We start from the raw sequence: 19,823 nt of genomic DNA, 5'->3' as shown, positions 1-19,823 counted from the left end.
TGCAGCCCAAGTGTAATGTGTTAACAAGCTCATTCCATTAACTAATTTTCTTCTTTTTACAAAGAAGTACAGTAGCCTAGAGAGGAAAAAAAAAAAAAAAGATGCAGCGCTTGACTCAGAGGAGCCACGCCGGGCTTTTTTCCAACATAACTGCAGGTAGCGCTTTGAGAAAATAAAATGGATAAATTTGCCTGAAACAAGTGATTCCAATTTCCCCTATTACAGACGTGGTTCTTGACTCTCTTGGCAGGTAAGTGAGTCAGATGGGCAAATTAATCAGATGGTGAACGCCCAAGACCCAGCTCCAGATTCAACAACACCAGCTGCCCTGAAACTATCATTACATGCTACAAACCCAAACAGGCCTGAACTCCATAACCCATTCCCTGGGTAGGAACCAGTGCCAGGCAGAAAGTTTCAGGGAGTCAGCCCGTCAGAACGTGACCTCCCTGAGTCCACACACACCCAGGCGCCTCAGACACAATCATCATTATTATAACAGCAGCAGCAGCAACAAAGCCTGCCTCTATAGGCTCTCTCCCTCCACCAAGCTCAGACACACATTAAATTATTAATGCTAACGAGGCCTCCATGTTGCAGATGAGAAAACAGAGAGGAGGTGTTTTCTGAAGAGCAAATTGTTGATTGCATTACAATGATTAGAAATTGAGGCTGATACACCTCATGAGTAGACTTTGCAGTGATTTGAATATTTGAAGAGTTAAACATCTCAATCTCAAGTTACAGGCCACTGCTAGAATTCTATGAGGACTTATATGCATGTGTTACTCACTATCTAACTCCACTTGTTTCCTGATATCAGACTGTAAGAGATGTATCTGTTTAAGTGATACATCTACTTTTTTATAGCATTGTGATATGGCAAAATCTATAGTAATTTTAACTTATTGATATAAAGGGCAAATAATCACTAGTGATTTCATTCTGACCGTGACTCTTACCAGTCATGCTGTTGTTGCCAAATATACCCCAGCATTGGCTATGCGCCTCTTCACTCAGTACTCATTTCCTTTCTTCTCCCACATTCAGATCCAAATCTTTCCATGTTCTACTTTGCCTTTCATTCTGTCTTTGTTTTGTCTTTTGACTTTCTAAGCTTGTATCCCTTATAACCATTCTATATTTCATGGAAACAAGAACAGGTCTAAGCAGGAGATGCTGATGTGGAAATTCTGAAAGAGACTTTTGAGCCTCTTTCACACTCTATCTTCTTGGTTCACAGAAACCTTTGTGAGTCTGGAAAGTGTCCTCGTCTCCCACAGGAAAACGCTCACACACAAGTAAACAGGAGGACAAGGAGAGGCCCCCCCTCTGAGGGTGGGCATCTCCTTTTTCCATGCCCACCTGCCTTCAGGAGAGGCCCTTTGTGGTTCAAGAGCCCGTTTCCCAAGAGTGACAGTAAGGAGGGCAGGGAACAAGGAGAATTTGGAAACATGGAGGCAGAGGGGTTGGCCTGGAGGCCGGGGACATCCCTGATCTGATTCTGGTGTGAGTCTGGGTGGCAGGCCTCTTGGGGAGGTCGAGGTCAGTGCTGGAACTCATAGGACCCCAAGGGGAGAGACATGGCTGCCTTGTATACCCAGAGGGCTGGGTTGGGCTGCCCAGGCTGCACACAAACCTGGAAGCTGTCTCCCTCTGCATCAAACCCACATCAAACCTGGAAGCTGTCTCCCTCTGCATGGGCATCTCAGCAGCCATCCTGATGGGCCAAATACCATAGGCCCTTACTGTGTTTTCTGGGCACTGTGTCAGGCGTACACATGGGAACCAGCTGCACATGTTGAGATTGAATTTCTTGCCAGCCAGCTTAGTGGGGACTTAGAAATTTGTTTTTTTGTGATTTAGAAAAATAATATGACATTTCTTGCATTTGAATACAGTGGAATGTATTAACTAGGATCAAATTCAACTGCATAGAACTAGAGTGATCTGATAGCAGCTTAAAGAAGAGAGGGATTATTTTTGTCTCTTATAAATAAGTCCAGGCCTGGCACAGTGGCTCAAGCCTGTAATCCCAGCACTTTGGGAGGCTGAGGCAGGTGGATCACATGAGGTCAGTAGTTCAAGACAGCCTGGCCAACATGGTCAAACCCTGTCTCTACTAATATTACAAAAAAGTTAGCCAGGTGTGGTGGTGGGCGCCTGTAATCCCAGCTACTCAGGAGGCTGAGGCGGGAGGATTGCTTGAATCTGGGAGGCAGAGGTTGCAATGAAACGAGATTGCACTGTTGCATTCCCGCCTGAGCAACAAGAGCAAAACTCCATCTCCAAAAAAAGAAAAGAAAGAAAGAAACAAGTCCAAAGAAGGAAGTCCCAGGTTCCTTCTAAAGTTCTGTTTCACCATCCTCAGTGAGTTGCTTCCAACCACAAGGCTACCTCATAGACTGCTGAAGCCTAAGCCATCATGTCTGCATTCCGGGCAGAAAGAAAGATAAAGGCAAGAGGACTTAGGGGAATGTGCCAGTTGCCCTTCCCTCTTTTGAAGTATTTTCCTGGAAGCCTCAGCCAACATCTGCTGCTTAAATCTCAGTGGCCAGAATTTAGCACAGCCACAAGTGTCTGCAATGGGGGCTGAGAAATCGGAATTTTACAGCTGGACTCATTGTTATTTCGATAAAACAAGGGTTCTGTGACTAAGGAAGAAAACAGAGATAGGTACTAGATGGACAAATGACACTCTGCCCACAAAAAGTAAAATTAATGATTCATATGTGTATGTACAAGTCCATTTGTCTCAGACGAAAGCCTCCTGACTCAGTGATGGATACTTCTTCCTTATCTTACTTTATTTTTATTTCAGAACTACTCGATTTATGGTGATATTATAGAAAAGATTCAAAACATTTACTTAGCTATTGGTAGTGGAAATGACTTACACTACTCATCAAAATTATCTCCAGGATTCTATGTTCTCCTCAGTGAAGAGAGGTTGTCCTCTAAACTAGCATGGGGCCAGCAGCAGACAGCAAGATCAGGATGCATTTTGTATCAAATATAAAAAAGAAGATGCTTTCTATCCCTGACATGATTTGAAGTGGTGTGTCACTCCTATACTTAAACCATGATAGGAGTAATATTCTGATTCAAAAATAGAATTGAGTGAGAAAAGGAAGAGGGGTTTTACTCAAGTAGTTAGATAAGATTTCAAACAGAAAAAAATGAGAAGAAAAATATTAAAGAGAATGTTTTTGTCCAAGTGAATATTTAGAAGTGAAGTTAGTTTAACTATGACAGAGTAACAGGTGCTCAGTCATTATGTCCTTGAGGGGGAAGGGAGCAGGGGGTTTGGGGGAAGCCCCCAGGCAGAGCGCTCCCTAGAGGGTTGGTGGTGGGAGGGAGCAGGAGGTGGTATGAGCCACTGGGAAGGCTTGGCTGCCACCCTCTCACCTGGGAAACCCTTCCTGGTGCTCCTAGAAAAGAAAAGTCACAATTTCTTCCCATTTACATAAAGGAAAAATCCAGGTGAGTTGGTATTCAACCAAATGCCTTTTTGCCAGCATAAACTCTTTGCATTACTTTTCTGGCATCTGATATGCATCTGATATGCCTTTGAATATTCCCAAATACTTTCAAGGAGAAGCTATTTCTGCTCCTTGAGAAATCCTCGCCTGTACTCACACAAGAGTAGCTATAGCTGAGGGCCTCTTCTTTGTCACTGGGGACCATGCAAAGTGTCTCCTTCCCACCCCTCATCACATAAGATCAGTAGGTGGTTGGACATTGCCTGGGGCCAGACGTAGAAATTGACTTGCACAGCAGGCATGAGTGGGTACCACGTGAGACACAGAAGCCTCATTCCCATGTCTCACCCCGTTAGCTGCTGCACCTAAAATCACCTTTCTCCTTGCATCGTGAGACTATCATTGTGACTTGGAGGTGGGTTCTGGAGACTTGTTCTATTGGTTCACTAAAAGTCCTTTTATTGGGATAAATGCATACTCCATGGAAACATCTTATTACTTCAGCACAAAATAGGAGAGTGGAAGAATAATGACATCAGAACTAAACAGGAGCAGCTAAAGCTATGCTGAAGGGTCAGGAAGGACCAACTTCCTTTCAGATACGTTTATACTTATCTTTTAAAAAGCTCATGTCGTAATACAGGAGTATAGCAAATAGGGAAAGAGATTGCATGTAGCAAGTTCTACTCCTACCCAACCCCGATTAAGAGGCAAATGGCACCCACACATAGGTCCAAATATTTTAAAGTTATCGACCAAACTTACAAACTGCAAAATACAACATGTCCTTTTCTTCCACCTTGACAAATGTACCTCCATGATGACTTGGACACCCAGAGCTGAATCTAGAATTTTCTTTTCCACTGGAGGTGTCAGCATGGGAAGACCCAGTCTTCAGCTCTGGAGAGGACACAGTTTACTGAGGGAGAATGGTCTAGAAGGTGACTGCAGACTCTTCATAGGCGCCTCTTCCTTGGGTTTCATGGATGCCTCACCCAGTGGTCTCTCTTGCCCAGGTCTAGGGGTGATACTGTCCTGGAAGATAGGATAATTGCAAGAAAGCCTGTGAGTAGCTGCCCAATCTATGGTTTATGCAAAAAATTGAATTCAGTGCATTCACACATATCACCAAGGTTGGAGGAATCCCAAAACCCTCCACAGAAGTGATTTGGCTAGGTGTTAAAGGATGGATAGACCTGAGAAGGAAGGCTTAGACCCCCAGGCAGGGAAGTGTTCTAGCAGTCTGGCTACCACAGGCATGGTGGGAAAGTGTAGTGGAATTCAGAATATAAGATGGAAAAGGAAGGTTGGAAAATGTGGTGGAGAGCCTGCGTTGCTCAACTGTGGGAGTGTTTTGAGCTGAACTGTGCCCCCTCCTAAGATACATATGTTGAAGTCCTAACCCCCAGTGCCTCAGAATGTAACCTTAATTGGAAATAGGGTTTTGCCAATGCAGTCAATTTAGAATGAGGTCCTTGGCAAGTGGGTTGGTGGGGGGTGAGGGTCAGGGGGTGGGTGGTTAATCCAATATTACTAGTGTCTTTGTAAAAAAGGGAAATTCAGACACAAGAACAGACACAAACACGGAGGACGCCATTCAAAGATAGAATGCGTTCACATGCCAAGGAACCCACAGGCTGCCAGCAAACCCCCAGAAGAGAGACCTGTGCAGGCTCTCTCACAGCCTCAGAAGGAACCGACCCTGCCCACACCTTGATCTTAGCCTTGCAGCCTCCAGAGCTGTGAGATGATGAGTCTCTGTGGTTTAAACCACCAGGCTCTGGTGCTCTGTCACAGCAGCCCTAGCTGACTGACACAGGGAGTTTGCCTTTGTTCTCAAAGCATGGAGAACCATGAGAGGAACACAGAGGTGACATGTGGAAGTCATTTTCTGGGATGATTAGTGTGGCAGGTGTGAATGAGTGGAGGGAGCATGGGTAGAGTCAGCAATGGTGTCTGGCTGGTCTCCCAGCGTCAGCGGTAGAAGGGTCCATGGCTCCCTGCAAGTGGAGGGATGTGAACGCCAGCCATGACCGGGGTGGTTCCTGTCTGCTCATTGCCCTCCACCATGACCGTGAGCACCCTGGCAAAGAGCAGAGCTGGCAATGATGGTGTTTATAGCAAGCATAAGGCCTTGGCAATGCAGAGCGGCTCACTGCACCAGCAGCATCACAGCCCCTGATCCCTTAGCCTACAATCGCCTTCTCTGTGGATGTGGTGATGGGAGTACCAAAAATCCTTCCATAAAGCAGGCCATTTAGGAGGGCCTCACCTCTTCAATAGCACAGGATTCAGGGCTGTCTTATTGCAAGGTCAGCACAATGAGAACGGAGTCTGGCAGAGAAGGGAGACACCACAATTTTATCTTACCTAAACTTGCACTGTCACAGGCTTACCATGAGGATTCAGGCTACTTGCCTCCACCCAGTGAGCAAATAACTTGGGTTGACTCCCAGTGCCTGTTGGAAAATCAACTTGGTTCTCTGACTTCACATGAATGCGGGTTCATCAAAGACTTTAAGAGGAGGGGATTATGTGAGGATGGGTGGTATGAGGAAAGAGTTTACAATACTCTCCTAAAGCCAGGGAAGAATCAGTAAGAATCGATTTCACAGCAAAAGCAACAGCAGCATTTGTAATGTCACCACCTAATGAGCATCTCTGACCTCCATCACTGTAACAGGCACCTGATATGGCAGAAATGTGATGATGCCTTGGGAACATAGGACTGAACATCTCAGGATTTGGAACAACCAAAATTTAATTCCAGCGCATGGAACATGACAATGCACATCGGCAAGGCTCCCTGCTGATCCCTGCTGCTCAGAGGCCAGGCCAAAAGGCACCAGTTTAAATGCTGGCCACGTGGCAGGCCAAAGAGCTCTGTGTGACCTCACATTGAAAATCAAATGCACATCCTTGAGTTGCTCTCTGCTTCTAACTCATGGCTACAATGAGTCATGTGGCACCCCAACACCCCAACAAAGCCAGAAACAGCTAGTCTTTGAGTCTTCCTCATGAAGAACAGAGCTCAGCAAAGTTTGGTGATCAACATGGACAAAGTCCCCATCATCCTGCAAGATTGGCATTATCCTCTTATTTCACACATGAGGCTCAGAGGAGCTATGTGACTTGCTTGAGTGAACATTTAAACTCAGGCCAATGGATTTTTTAAAGTGTATCTTTTCATTCTAATTTGCTTCTCTCTCCCTCTCTCTATCTCTCTCTCTCTCACACACACACAAACACACACACACACACACACTCTTCTTATGTTTACCCATATATTCTAATTTCCTTTCCTTTTCATTGTGTTTAGGCAAAACAGTATTTCTAAGCTTTAAATGGATCTCATTCCTCTGGAGGTTGCTCTGTACTGAGATGTGCATCTTTACAAATTGAAACTGATCTTGAAATACTCAAAATACTGAACTCAAAATAGTTCAGTTCAAAGGTCTGTCAACATAAGAAAAAATAAGAAGACTCTAATTTTGCCCCATATCTAGGAGTGCCATAATTTTGCGTAGCATCAAAAAAATTAAGAGTGAAAATAGAACAAGGCTTAACTCTTGCAAATATTCACTCTTTGTACAGTAAAAAGCTTGTGGCTTGGTTCTTTGGGCAATTATGTCATTCCCCACAGGACTAACTGTCTGGTTCAAGTGCCGTTTTAAAGCTGAGGCTTTAGTAGATGTAAGCAGGTTTTAATTTCAAGGTAGCAAATTGTTAGAAATGATGAAATCAAAGCCAGCGTATGAAATATTAGGAGTATTTGTGCTTTAACGTATATAGCTTCAGTGTCAAGGAACAAAAGGCAGTGAGGGAGGATGACTCAGAAAATACATATTCTGAATAATCCTGACATCAGAGAGAGCTGACACGAAAATGCCTTTGATTACTCGAAGACAATTTGGGAAAATATCAGCTGTCTATTCTTGCCAGAATTGCGAAGGACTTTGAAAAGATCCTTTTGGGTGGAGTGGTATGAAGGGAAACAAAATCAGGGTGGGATGGTGAGTGAAGCTCTTCTAAGAAGCATTGCTGCAAAACGTCAGAGAGATGGAAAAGTAGTGAAGGAGAAGGTGGGGTTGAGAAAGGAGTCTTTTTTTTCTTTCTAACGAGTAATATTAGACCTTGGATTTTATGACTTCAAGTGAAATGTGGAAACCTAACTTCCATTTAGGCCTGTTTATGGTCCCATTTTTAAATGTCATCTTGAGTATCAGATAGTGTTATGTTGGTTTCACTCATCTAATATGGTTTCTAAAACTCACAGACAAAAGCCTAGTCTCCTTTGTGTCTCTGTCTACCTGCCTTTTCCACGGTTCCTTCCTCCTTTCCGGTAACTCCAAGATTCTTCCCTTCAGCTTTTCCTTTCTGTGGAAGAGCTGTCTTTAGCAATCATTCGGGGTAGGTCTTTTAGAGACAATTTTTTTTACTTGTCCTTTATAGGAAAAGGTCTTTATTTTCCTGAAGGATAATTTCAGTGGGTTTAGGCTTCATTGTTGACAATTCTTTTCTTTCAGTCCTTGAAAAATGCTGTACCACTTTCTTCCGACCTCTGTGGTTTCTGATGAGAAATCTGCTGTCATTTGAGTGGGTGTTTTCCTAAAAGCAATGTGTCATTTCTCTCTTTCTCTGCTTTTAAGAGCTTCTTCTCTGTCTTTGGATTTCAGAAGTGTAATTATGACATGTCTTGGCATGGATTTCTTTGGGTATATTCTATTTGGGATTTATTCAGCTTTTTGAACAAATCCCGAAATATGTAAACAAAGAAAGAGTATTCAAAGACATAACAGCAGAAAATTCCCCAAATTTGGCAAAATATATAAAACTTTGTTTGTGTAAACGAAATATATAAATCTTATGTCTCTGAATACTCTTTCAACCTCACGGTCTCCTCTCCTTCTGAGACTCCCAAAATATGAATGTTAGATCTTCTGTCAGAGTCCCACAGGTTCCTGAGGCTCTCTCCGTTTTCTTTTTTCTAATCTATTTTCTTTCTGTCATTCAGATGAAGTAAATCCTATTGCTCTGTCTTCAAGGCCACTGCCTGACACACTGGCAGACTGCAGTTAGGGGAACCTGAATAGGATTGGTCTGTAGAATCATTGCTCATTTGAGGTTTATAGTCATGATTTAAGATGAAACCAGTCAGTCCGGTTGAACGATTGATAGTTTTAAAATCAAGTTCTGCTTGGACACAGACAGAAGGAAGAAAGGTACTTACACTAAAGCAGGTGAGGGTTTGGCAGGGATTCTAGTGGAGTAGAGGCTAGAGGGCATCAGGAAGTTGATTGTAATGACGATCCACAGAGGGAGTGAAGGGATCGTCAAATGGAAGATCTCAGTGAAGTTTAAATTGCTTTGGAATTGAAAGAATAGGAGGCAACACTCGTGTTTTGAATGCTCAGAGTTGAGATCTTATATATTGGTGAGCCTAAGATCCCAGATATGATGGAGGAGTGACTGGTGGAAGTGGGAAGGAGGAGAACATAGATGAAGAGGAAGGAGTGACAGAGAAGTAGATATCTGGCCGACCACAAGACCACCAATATAATTTATCTTCCAAATGGGGAGGCATGAGAATGAAAGTGGTGCCGACGATAATTACTCCAGGACAATAGGCCTAAGCGGGGACACTCCAAGAGAAACCATGACATATGGCCACCCTAGGCATCCATGAGGTTGGAAACACCAGTGTAGATGATGAACAGAATACAGATCAGGATCAGGATGGAGTGTGCACAAAGCCGTGGCTGGATCTAGTGTCTGAAATGACTGAGAAGGACCAGATAAGGAGACAGTGGCAATGACCAGGGCAGGGGATGGCAGAGGCCAGTGAGACACATCCTTGAGCATCAGGGACTTCTGGTTAGGAGAGAGGGAGAGGAAAAGTTAGGAAGGAACAATAAGAAAGAGGAAAAACCAACTCCATTTCCTGATCCTGATGTAGGCCGTGTGTGAGAAATACATCCTGTGTCTGCAGTGACAGGGTGTTCCCAGAGAACAGCCAGGTGTCAAAAGGTGAGAGCAAAGATCAGAGGAGAACTTGACGGGGCACAGGGCAGAATCCTGGGGACATGCACTGTACTCAGGCTGGCCAGAAGATGGGGGTGGAAGGGAGGGATGCGCCATAGGGTCAGATGAGAACTTGCACAGGACTTGGGGGCATGACATTTGGAGGAGCACCCTCGGACGTCTATTGGGGATGGATGTAGATGGGGAGAGGGCATGTGGGCAACAGACGGGATTGATCAGTCTGAATGCTGAGCTCAGTCATGTGGCTACTATCACACTGAGGAGGAGCAAGGTGGTGTCCACCAGAAAAGCCCATGCTGTTGTGAAGGCTCAGGGTGATGAGTTCCAGAGTAATCCTGGCCTTCTTCGTGCCATCTCTTAACTCAGCATTTTTCTTTAAATTCTAAAGGGAAGCTACTTGAGGGTCTGTGGAGGGAGGAACACTTGTGTCCAGGAGGTTGAGGCTGCCGTGAGCAGTGATAGTGCCAGTGTACTCCAACCTGGGCAACACGGCAAAACCTTGCCTCGATAATAATAACAATTATTATTCTAAGGTAATGCCCAGTTTCTGTTTTGTTCTCCAGGCATATTTTGGTTTCCCTTTAAGTGAGCTATGGTATCAAACACGTACTCCTTGCCCTCAGGCTTTATTTTCTTAGAATTTGGGGATTTAAGACTCACCTGTTACAGCAATATAACCAAAAAACACACTTTAAGTAAGTCTACAGGATGCCATTTGTCTGGCAGTCTGAATAAACCTGAGTGTTCTGAGAAACCTTTCCATCACCACCAGGCATGGAACTGCTACGGAGAAACTGCAAGATGGGAAAGTGTTCATTAATAAGACTTTAGCGGCCAGGTGCGGTGGCTCACGCCTGTAATCGCAGCACTTTGAGAGGCCGAGGCGGGTGGATCACGAGGTCAGGAGATCGAGACCATCCTGGCTAACACGGTGAAACCCTGTCTCTACTAAAAATACAAAAAATTCGCCTGGCTAGGTGGCGGGCACCTGTAGTCCCAGCTACTCGGGAGGCTGAGGCAGGAGAATGGCATGAACCCAGGAGGCGGAGCCTGCAGCGAGCCAAGATCGTGCCACTGCACTCCAGCCTGGGGACAGAGTGAGACTCCTCAAAAAAAAAAAAAAAAAACAAAAAAAAGACTTTAGCATGTCGAGCTGCACAAAATAAAGGAATATTGATGTCTTCCATCTAGTGCATCTTCCCAGAGAAAATCAGAATAAAGAAAACTGTCTCTTACTGGCTCCAGATAAAAATTTCCTGATTTCCCAAATCACATTTGAAGGGGACAAGGCAGGGTAAATTCTGTTGGTCCCATAACGTGGTCAGGACTTGGTGAGCAGACAGAAGGAAGGGGATGCAGTTTCCAGGAGGTGCTCCTCCCTGGCATCTGGCCTGTGTGAATGGCAGCCTCTCAGACAATGGTTGTGAACAAATCTAGTTTAGGATGCTGGTCTCAAAACACATCAGTTTCTACCTGTCTGTCCTCCCTAAGTCATTGAAGACAGTCATTATTAGACAGATTTCTAAATCCTGAGTGTTCTTCTAACCTTGTGAAAAAAGAGTTATATAAAACTGGAAGCTGTTTAAGAACAACAAGAGTTATTTTAGCTGACTTTTAAAATTTTTTTTCATGTTTATTTAATTGTTTTATTATACTTTAAGTTCGAGGGTACATGTGCACAACGTGCAGGTTTGTTACATGTGTATACATGTGCCATGTTGGTGTGATGCACCCATCAACTCGTCATCTACATTAGGTATTTCTCTTAATGCTATCCCCCGGCTCCCCCAACCCCACGACAGGCCCCGGTGTGTGATGTTTCAAAAAGCCCTCCATCATTTCCCTGTTAGTTGCTCCCACCTCCTAAGCCTGCTCAGTCTTTGTGACAGCTGCTGATAGATTGTCCCTACAGACAGTTTAGTTAGCAACTGCAGATGACACTCGTCCTTCCAAATACTTCAGTTGTCCAGCCATATACACCAGCATCATTCTGCAGTGCATGAATGAGGTCATAGCAAGTCTAAAGTTGCCTGTTACCTGGGCATCCACTTCAACACGCATGTGATCCTATTGCTCTGAGGAGGTGTCAGGCATTGGGAATTCAGAGATGGAACACGCAGCCCCCATTCCCACCCTGTGGTGAAGGCACACACCTGCTTTGTGGTCCCTGTCATTAGTGTCTTTCTGAGACCCAATTTTAATGACCACATGGAATTCCATAGCTTGTCTATCTAATTTCCAGTGTCCTCCTTTTTAAACTGTAGTCTAGCTACACTTATCTGCTTACATGGTTCCATCTCTATTATATTTCATCTATCCAACCCTTTTGTATAAGAGGCAGGATATGAATGAATTCAATGTAAACAGATATTTCCAATACAACTTGATAGCTGCTATAATAAATGAATGCCTGGAGAGATTTCAGAATCCTGGGGACTTGCACTGGACTCAGGCTGGAGATAAGGGAATGCCTTCCCTAACGATTTGATATAAATGAATAATTGTGTGTAAAGAGTCAACTCTTGCTTCCATGTTGCAGTAGCTGGGAGCACTTCTGTATGGGTGATGTATACGATCAAGGTAAGCAAATGGCAAGGTGGGAGTCTGGACTGGAGGACAGAGCTCTGATCACAATCAGCCCTAAACGCCATTGCTAGAAAATGTAAGTATTGTCCAAGGGTGGAGGGCAGTCACTGAAAAGATGCCGTGCAGAAGGGTGGCATCACCAGATCTGCACCGTGGGAAGATCCTTGACATCGAAGGCGAAAGGAAAGAGAGAACGATTCATTTGCTATTGCAGAAATCACTTAAGAATTCATGCTGTACTGTGTACTTCCACTGCAGGTAGTGGTGGGGTAGGTAATTGGGACCAGCCTCAATTGGGATTGGGATCCCACTCCAAGGAATGCACCCTGGGTTTCTCAGACACATACCAGGGAGTGGAACTGCAGTGGGTCCTGAAGGCAGTGGCGTTACTATGATCCACTCCAAACTAGGAACCACCTAGTGTCCCCCAAGTGACAAATGGGAAAAAAAGCATGCTCTGTATTAATGCCGTGGAACCCTACACAACAATGACTGTGATTCACTGCATAGATGAATCTCAAACTCGTAACTGTGAATGAAAAAATAAAATGAAATGAAAATCAAGGAAGAGAATACATACTGCTCACAGAGAGGGAACTTCAGGGCATGTGTCTCAGAGAAGACACTAGGAGAAAAGTAAGGAAGTGATCACTCTTAAACTGGGCTAGGGATTGTCTTCAGAAGGAGGAAGAGGATGCTACCCAGAAGAGAAAACTCAGAACCTTCCAGAATTCGAGGAATGTTCTTTTGCTTGACCTGAGGACTGGTTACTTGGCTGTTTCTGATATACTATGAGGTTGGTGGAAAAAAAAACAAACCAAAAGAAAAAAAAAAACATGATTACATTTGCACCAACCTAATATATATGTGAATTTTGTGCTATTTTCTTGAGTGTTTTATTTCATGATTATTGTAAATGGTTTTTTTAAATGTGAATGGTAAGAAAGCGTGGGAACGTGTAATAGGGTAATAAAGTGAGATATTTTAGCAAGAGAATCTGTAGAGTTGGGTGAGTGACTGACGGAATCCAGAGGCTGGGGAGCAGCACCTAGAATCACCCCCAACTGTGTTGTTGAATAGCAGGTGGGATGGTGGCTTTACTCACCACATACGAGTTATGTGTGTAAAGGGTCAGCTTTAGGAGCAAGTCTGGTGGGCTCAAACAGAGGAAATCATGAGTTAAGTTTTAGACTTGTCTAGATCCAGATGTTCAAGTCTACTAAGAAATTGGATACTGGCCTAGGGCTTGAAACAAAAGTATGGTTTGGAGTTTTTGACTTGAGAGGCATCAGCATTGGCAATCAACATAAGACATCAAGAATGCAGATGGCTAAAAAGAGTGTGTGTGTGTCTAGATTTTTTAATAGAAAAAATACATAAAATCAACATAAAAAGCTCTTGAAGAACTTCTGGAGTTTAAACTTCTAGTTTGTAGTGAAATGGTGGAGACAAAAACAATATATTACAGAGCTAGAAATAAAGGATCAAAGTGAAAGAGAAGAACAAAACAGCTGCTTTTGAAGGTCCCTAAAGGGAAAGAGAGGGGAGGAGAGGTGCCTGTGAAGGGACCTGAGTTCTCAGGAGAGTTCCTTCTGGTCTGTGTTTAGCTATGGCAGTTGCTGTTCCTACCGGGCAGAGAAGATAATGATGCAGAAGGGGCAGGAAGAGATGGAATCCAAACCTCAGGTGTTGGCACTCCTCTTGAATAGGGAGAGAAACACCCTCACTGCAGAGAGAGGAACAGCAGCTGGGATCGCCAGTGCAAGAGCCGGAAATGGGATCCTAAACCACTCTGGCTGATTTTAGATGGCTGCAGAAGCGCAGAAGGTAGAAGTCCTAAGAGATAAAATCAACAACTTAAACGACCTTGAGCAACTTCGCTCCCTTCCAATCTCAAGTCTGTGTACTTTCAACATTACAATTTATGCAAGTTGCCACTTTGTAAGGGAAATGATTATTTGGGAAAAGAAATAGTGTAGCATCCATGGTGACCTAATTGGTGTTTCTAAAATCCAAATAATTTAAGTTTTGCAAAACACTAGTGTGGTCAAAGAACAAATATGCACTGTAAAAAGCAGCAGATTTCACTTTAAATATGAAATATTAAAAGAAGAAATGAACAGCATTGCATCTGCCCGCCCTTTCTTTCCTTCTTTCTTTCTCTTTCTTTTTTCTTTCTTTTTTTCTTTCTCTTTCTTTCTTTGTTTCTTTCTTTCTTTTCTTTCTTTCTTTCTTCTTTTTCTTTTTCCTTCCTTCCTTCCTTCCTTCCTTCCTTTTTCTTCCTTTCTTCATCTTTCATTTCATTTCTTTTTTTATTTAGAAAGCACGCATTGTTCCAAATTTTCCCTTGAAATCTATTCTCAGGTTTGCAGTTGACATGTACAGAAAAAGGAATTGATAACCTCATGAGAAAATGGAAAAAGAAAGCAGATGCTTATTAATGTCTCACAGCACTGCTGTCCCCAAATTAATTAGACCAGGAAGCTTGTAGGCTGACAGCTTATCTACCTTTTAATTCTGACCGGGGCAAGTCTGAAATTCCTTTGAGAGAACAGGAGCGAGGGTGCCACTGAATGTATTACAAATGACCTGCCATTTGATGTGTGACCAAAATCACTGTCAATTTTTTACTCACCTTGGATGAATTGTATTGCAGACAAGACACATACATTTAATTACCGGAAGTTTGGAATCTAGGGATAAATTTTCATGCATTCATTTGCCACGACTTTGAAAAACAAAAACAAAGCAAAAACTCTAGTACTAAAAAACAGTTTAGAAACCAAAATGAATCACGTTTTCAGAAAACAGACCCACTGGATGGTAGAATTAAAGGTAATTTTAATTTGCTTCTTTATGCTTTTAATTATTATACGATTTTCTTTTTCAGCAAGTATTATTACTTCTATAATGGAAAGAAAGAAAAAGAAAGCAGCTACAGTAGCCACGTTCTGGATTGCCTTCCACTCAACCGACCCAGTCGGATGCCCCACTGGTCCTCTGAGATGCTTGCACACCTGTGTTCCAGCCAGCAGGGGTGCTGTTTTCCTATCCTCGTAGAGCTGCAGAATGCTGACATGCATCTACTTTGCTGGACTCACAAGCACGGACTTCAGCAGCTGAATGGTGCTTCGTGTGAAGGATATTAGCACAGAGGTGTGCAGTGGGCAGAAGGGCCCTTCACACGGCCAGAGCCTCCTGCCAGCTGAGGACACCAGATGAGTTGGTAAGAAAGCCCATGCCACATCTGAAGCCCTGATGGTGCCAGGATGATGTTCCCCAGGACTTGCCAGCTGCCCTTCCTACATCTGGCTGGAGCATAGCAAACATTTATCTGAACATATCCAGCTTACATGGGTGAAGGACTTGAAGGACTATGCTAACGGCGTTCACAGTCTGGGTATATTTCCACATCAGTACCCAGGAAGCCCTCAATTTAGGCTTCCCAAGACCTGGTTGTGCTTTTGCTAAACCCACTCATGCTGCTTCTACTTGGTATTTGTATTAATTCAGATAAGCCAATAATAGTGGTAATGAATACTAAATGAGTGCTTACTGCATGCAAGGCTAGCAAAATTCATTTAATGCTCATAACAATTCTACTATGTACGTACTATTATTGCTTTTTTTTCAGACGTAGCACATCTGAAAGTAACATTCCTAAATTCACATGGGGTGCCAGGTTCAGAACCCAAGCGGTCTGGTTTGAGCTCCCCCCCAAAACACCAGGGAGAACGGTGTTAAAGCAGTTAGGCCGTGTTGCATTCTTCCTTCTATTAAGGGAGGGTGAAGGGATGGTCCTAGAGGAAATAAATTAAGGCATAATTCTGGGCTTTGGGGGAGAAAGACTAATAATATTTGCTTGGAGAATATCTATTTGTGGAATACATCAAGCAAGCTATACATGGCTTACAACTGCTTGTAAAATCAATTTACGTTCATTCAGCATGGCTCCTGGGCAGAGGTCACACAGGACTCTCCTCTAGAGGGTACCAGATGAACTCATAACTTACACTTCCCTCCGTTATGTACAATTGTTTTTGCATCTCCTGCAGCTTCGTGTTAATTCTTTTAATCTTCTTACCATTTAGGTGAACAGTTCAGGAGATGTCTGCCTTCACTGCCTCCCTCCTTCCCACCCTGCTCTCTGCAAATCCTGTCCCCATCCCCCTAGTCCTTAGGTCCAAAGTCTGTTTTTAGGTCCGTGAGATTTCTAAAAGTTCTGCTGGCTCCTGGGCCTCTCCACAGGCTGCTTCTGTCCAAGATGGTGATGCTCTTGGCCTCTTGCCCCACACCAAAATTGGCAGATGTTCCAAAGTAACAAGCAGCCCATTAAAGCTCCCCTTCATGCCACGCACTCCTGTCTGATGTGGGCTCAGAGGAAGTGGCTCTTGTGAGCTGCCTCTATGGGTCTTCAGGGCATTTCAACAGCTTCTTACATTTTATCTGGCTTTTTCAGTGGCTCTAGGCAAGAACTTGGCCTGCTACAAACTAGTTCATCGCATTCAGAAGCAGTTCAACTCCTATATTTCAATTTGGAAAAACAAAAATAAAAAAGAAGTGACTTACCTACTATAGTACTTCTACATGTTTTAGGCTCCGCAAATGCGAATGCATTTCATTTTCAGTTTGATTTTTTTTGTTGTTGATACAAAGTTATTGTTCTTGTTTTGAAAAACTCACATGATCTTATTGTCCCTAAAAATAGACTATTACTCTAAGGAGTCACGAATTGGTAGGGCTGGAAGGAAACTTGGGGAAATTTAATAAAATGTTCTCATTTTTAAGGTAAGAACTGATGGGCCTAAAAGACAGAAAACTGAAGCATGATAAAACCTCAAATGTTTCTTCTGCTTCTCTAGCTTTCAAGTTCTTTTCTCTCTCTTCATGTCTTATGACTTCAAATATTTGAAAAAAATAGTTCATATGGGTCATGAATGAAGTCATCATGTGACTTAGCAAAATGGAGGGTGAAATACCAAATAGAATGTCCCCGTACCTCTGGGCTATTTTGCACATGCTGTTGTCCAGACATCCCTGGGATGGCCAAACAGAGTTGCCACTGAGCACCCCCACCTGCAGGTATTTGTTTACACAAGAGATCTTCTAACCTATAAGTTTAAAGAAAATCAAAGGTGCTAAAGGCAGCCAGCATTCTGCAGCTCTTGGACTTGGAAGCAGGACGGGGGGCCCAAGCCCACAAAAATGTGTTGTGTGCGCTGGGCCTACCTAAGCCCCTGTGCTGGGGAATACGACAAAGTGTTCTAGACTAGACTAAAAGAAACAGGAAAGAAAGGCACCATCTTCTTCTCCTCCCTCCCTTACTTCCTACATCTAATTCACTCCCAAGTCTCATTGGTTTTAATTGCAAAACATATCTCAGGTTCACCCACTTTTTCCCAGTACCACTGCTGCAACCCCAGATCCATCCTTCTTTATCTCATGCCTGAACTGTTGCAGTAGCCACCTAATAGCCTTCCTGCTTCCATTCCTGTTCCCCTTCAAATTATTATTCTCCCACATTATGCTTTTGCAACATATCTACAGTCTTGCTACACCCTCGCTTAAATCTGTCAGCATATACTTTGCATATGGAATATCATCTGAGTTCACACCTTGGTCCACCCATCCCCATTCATGCCCATCTCATGCCACTGTCCCTGCAGAACACCTGCATTGTGCGCCTGCCATGCCAGCCTGTTCTGTGCCTTCTGCATGCTCTTTTCCACTTCAGCATATTTTCTCTAACGAGAAGCCCTGCACCCACTCCAAAAGCACTCATGTGCATGGCTTCTCCTACCAGTCTCAGCATAACTATCAGCTTCTCAGGATGCCATCCTCGACCCTCCCATTGTCTCTGTTATTGACATGGCCCATTTTCTTCAGAGCCTGTCCCACACTCCTATTCCTTAACTTTACATTCTGTCTACGCCATTCATGCTTCATGATGTCAGGATCGTGTCCATTTTATCGCCTCCTGTGGCAAAAGCCCCCTATCGCCTGGCGTGCGCTAGGCACTCTCTAACGGAATGCGCTTATGGTTCAATCCATGCAGGAAGACATGGTAGGATATGTTCTTCACTTCCAGAATTGATTGGACTGGGTAAAGTGTTCTTCCAGAAATACTGTTCCAAGGGCTGGAATGACTAGCCAAAAGATGGAAGCAACCCAAGTGTCCATCGACAGATGGGTGGAGAAGCAAAATGCGGTCTGTTCATACAATGGAATATTATTCAGCCCTTAAAAAGATGGAAATTCTGACATATGCTATGTAATGTGGATAAACCTTGAGGACATTATGCTCAGTGAAATAAGCCAGTCACCAAATGACAACTGTATGATGCCACTCATATGAGAAAAGTCAAATTCATAGAGACAGAAAGTAGAAGGGTAGTTTCCAGGGGCTGAGGGCAGTGGGGAAGCAGGTGGTTAGTATCTAGCAGACATAGAATTTCAGTCTTGCGAGGTGAAAGCATTCTGGGGATTGGTTGCACAGGAGCGTGTATATACTTCACACTGCTCAACTGTACATTTAAAAAATGGTTAAGATGGTAAATTCTACATCATGTGTATTTTAGTTATAAGTGATGAATGACATAAAAACAGACATTCTACATATTACATGTTTGTAAGAATATAGGAAAAGATATAGGTCTCCTGACCTGGAGAAGGAAGACTGAAGAAGGATGAAAGGAATCTTAAACACTTTATTTATACTGCCTATATTGTCTGATGATTACAGTTTGTTTGTTCACGTTCTTATAAAAAAGTCTTCAATAAAGCCACAGATCCCATGAAAAAGCAGCAGAGGCACAAGTGAAATCAGGTTGTAAATGCGTTCCTTTTACTCTCTTACCAATAGACACACTCACAGCTAATTTTTCATAACAGACCATGTCACAACACTGGATAGGTTCTGTTGGCCTAAAAAAATGCCTATTTTGGTCACATATTGTTTGGGCATCACATTTTATCCACATCTTCATGAATTTCTCACAGGAGGAGGAAGGCTCATGTGAGCTCCTAGTGCCCTGTGGTTACTGGAAAGTGAAGCCCTAACAGCCACCTTCCTCTGCCTCCATCTATTTGAGATCTCAGTAAGATTGGCAGTGTCTCTACACTGGGAACATCACTTTCCAGTTGATTGATATTTTTGAAGCACGAAGAGAAAAGGAGAAGAGTATAAAACATGAGTGAGGATGTGTGCGTATGTGTGTGTGTGAGAGAGAGAGAGACTAAATCGTAAGTGTCCAGGGAAAAGCTTAATGCTGGAAGAACAGAGTAATGAAGCTGAGCTCCCCCTCTCTCTCATTAGCTTTATTGATTTGCAGTTGACACACCATAAAGTTCACCTTTGTAAAGTGTATGATTCAACAGTTTTGAGTATATTTACAAAGCTGTGCAATTATCGCTGCTCTCTAATTTTAGAACAACTTCATTACCTTGTACCAGGAGAAAACCTCTACCCATTAGCGGCAGCCCCTCCTTCCACTGCGCTTTGCCTCCTCCAGCCCCAGCAATCCCTGCTCCACTGTCTGAGAATTTGAATCCTCTCGTATCTCATAAAAGTGGCTTTTGTGACTAGCTTCTCTTGCTTTTTGGCTATATGATAAATAATGTTTCTATTAATATCCATTTACAGGTTTTTGCGTGGATGTGTGTTTTCATTTCTCTTGCATGTATACTTAGCAGTGGAATTGCTGAGTCATATGG

The 19,823-nt window shown here is 43.3% G+C and overlaps 1 long non-coding RNA gene across 1 annotated transcript; it reads right to left on the bottom strand.

Moving 5' to 3' along the window:
• Nucleotides 1-4,209: 4,209 nt before the first annotated feature.
• Nucleotides 4,210-19,619, bottom strand: LOC112607577. The gene is made up of 3 exons (XR_003115880.1): nucleotides 19,553-19,619; nucleotides 13,792-13,946; nucleotides 4,210-4,517 (listed from the first exon to the last, which is right to left on the bottom strand). It is a non-coding gene; the product is annotated as an uncharacterized LOC112607577 (long non-coding RNA).
• Between the last annotated feature and the right edge of the window lie 204 nt (nucleotides 19,620-19,823).

Source organism: Theropithecus gelada, chromosome 15 (genome assembly GCF_003255815.1).
Source record: "Theropithecus gelada isolate Dixy chromosome 15, Tgel_1.0, whole genome shotgun sequence".
NCBI lineage: Eukaryota > Metazoa > Chordata > Mammalia > Primates > Cercopithecidae > Theropithecus > Theropithecus gelada.
The sequence above is the reverse complement of the archived record's forward strand: the minus strand, read 5'-3'. Positions and strand labels throughout refer to the sequence as shown.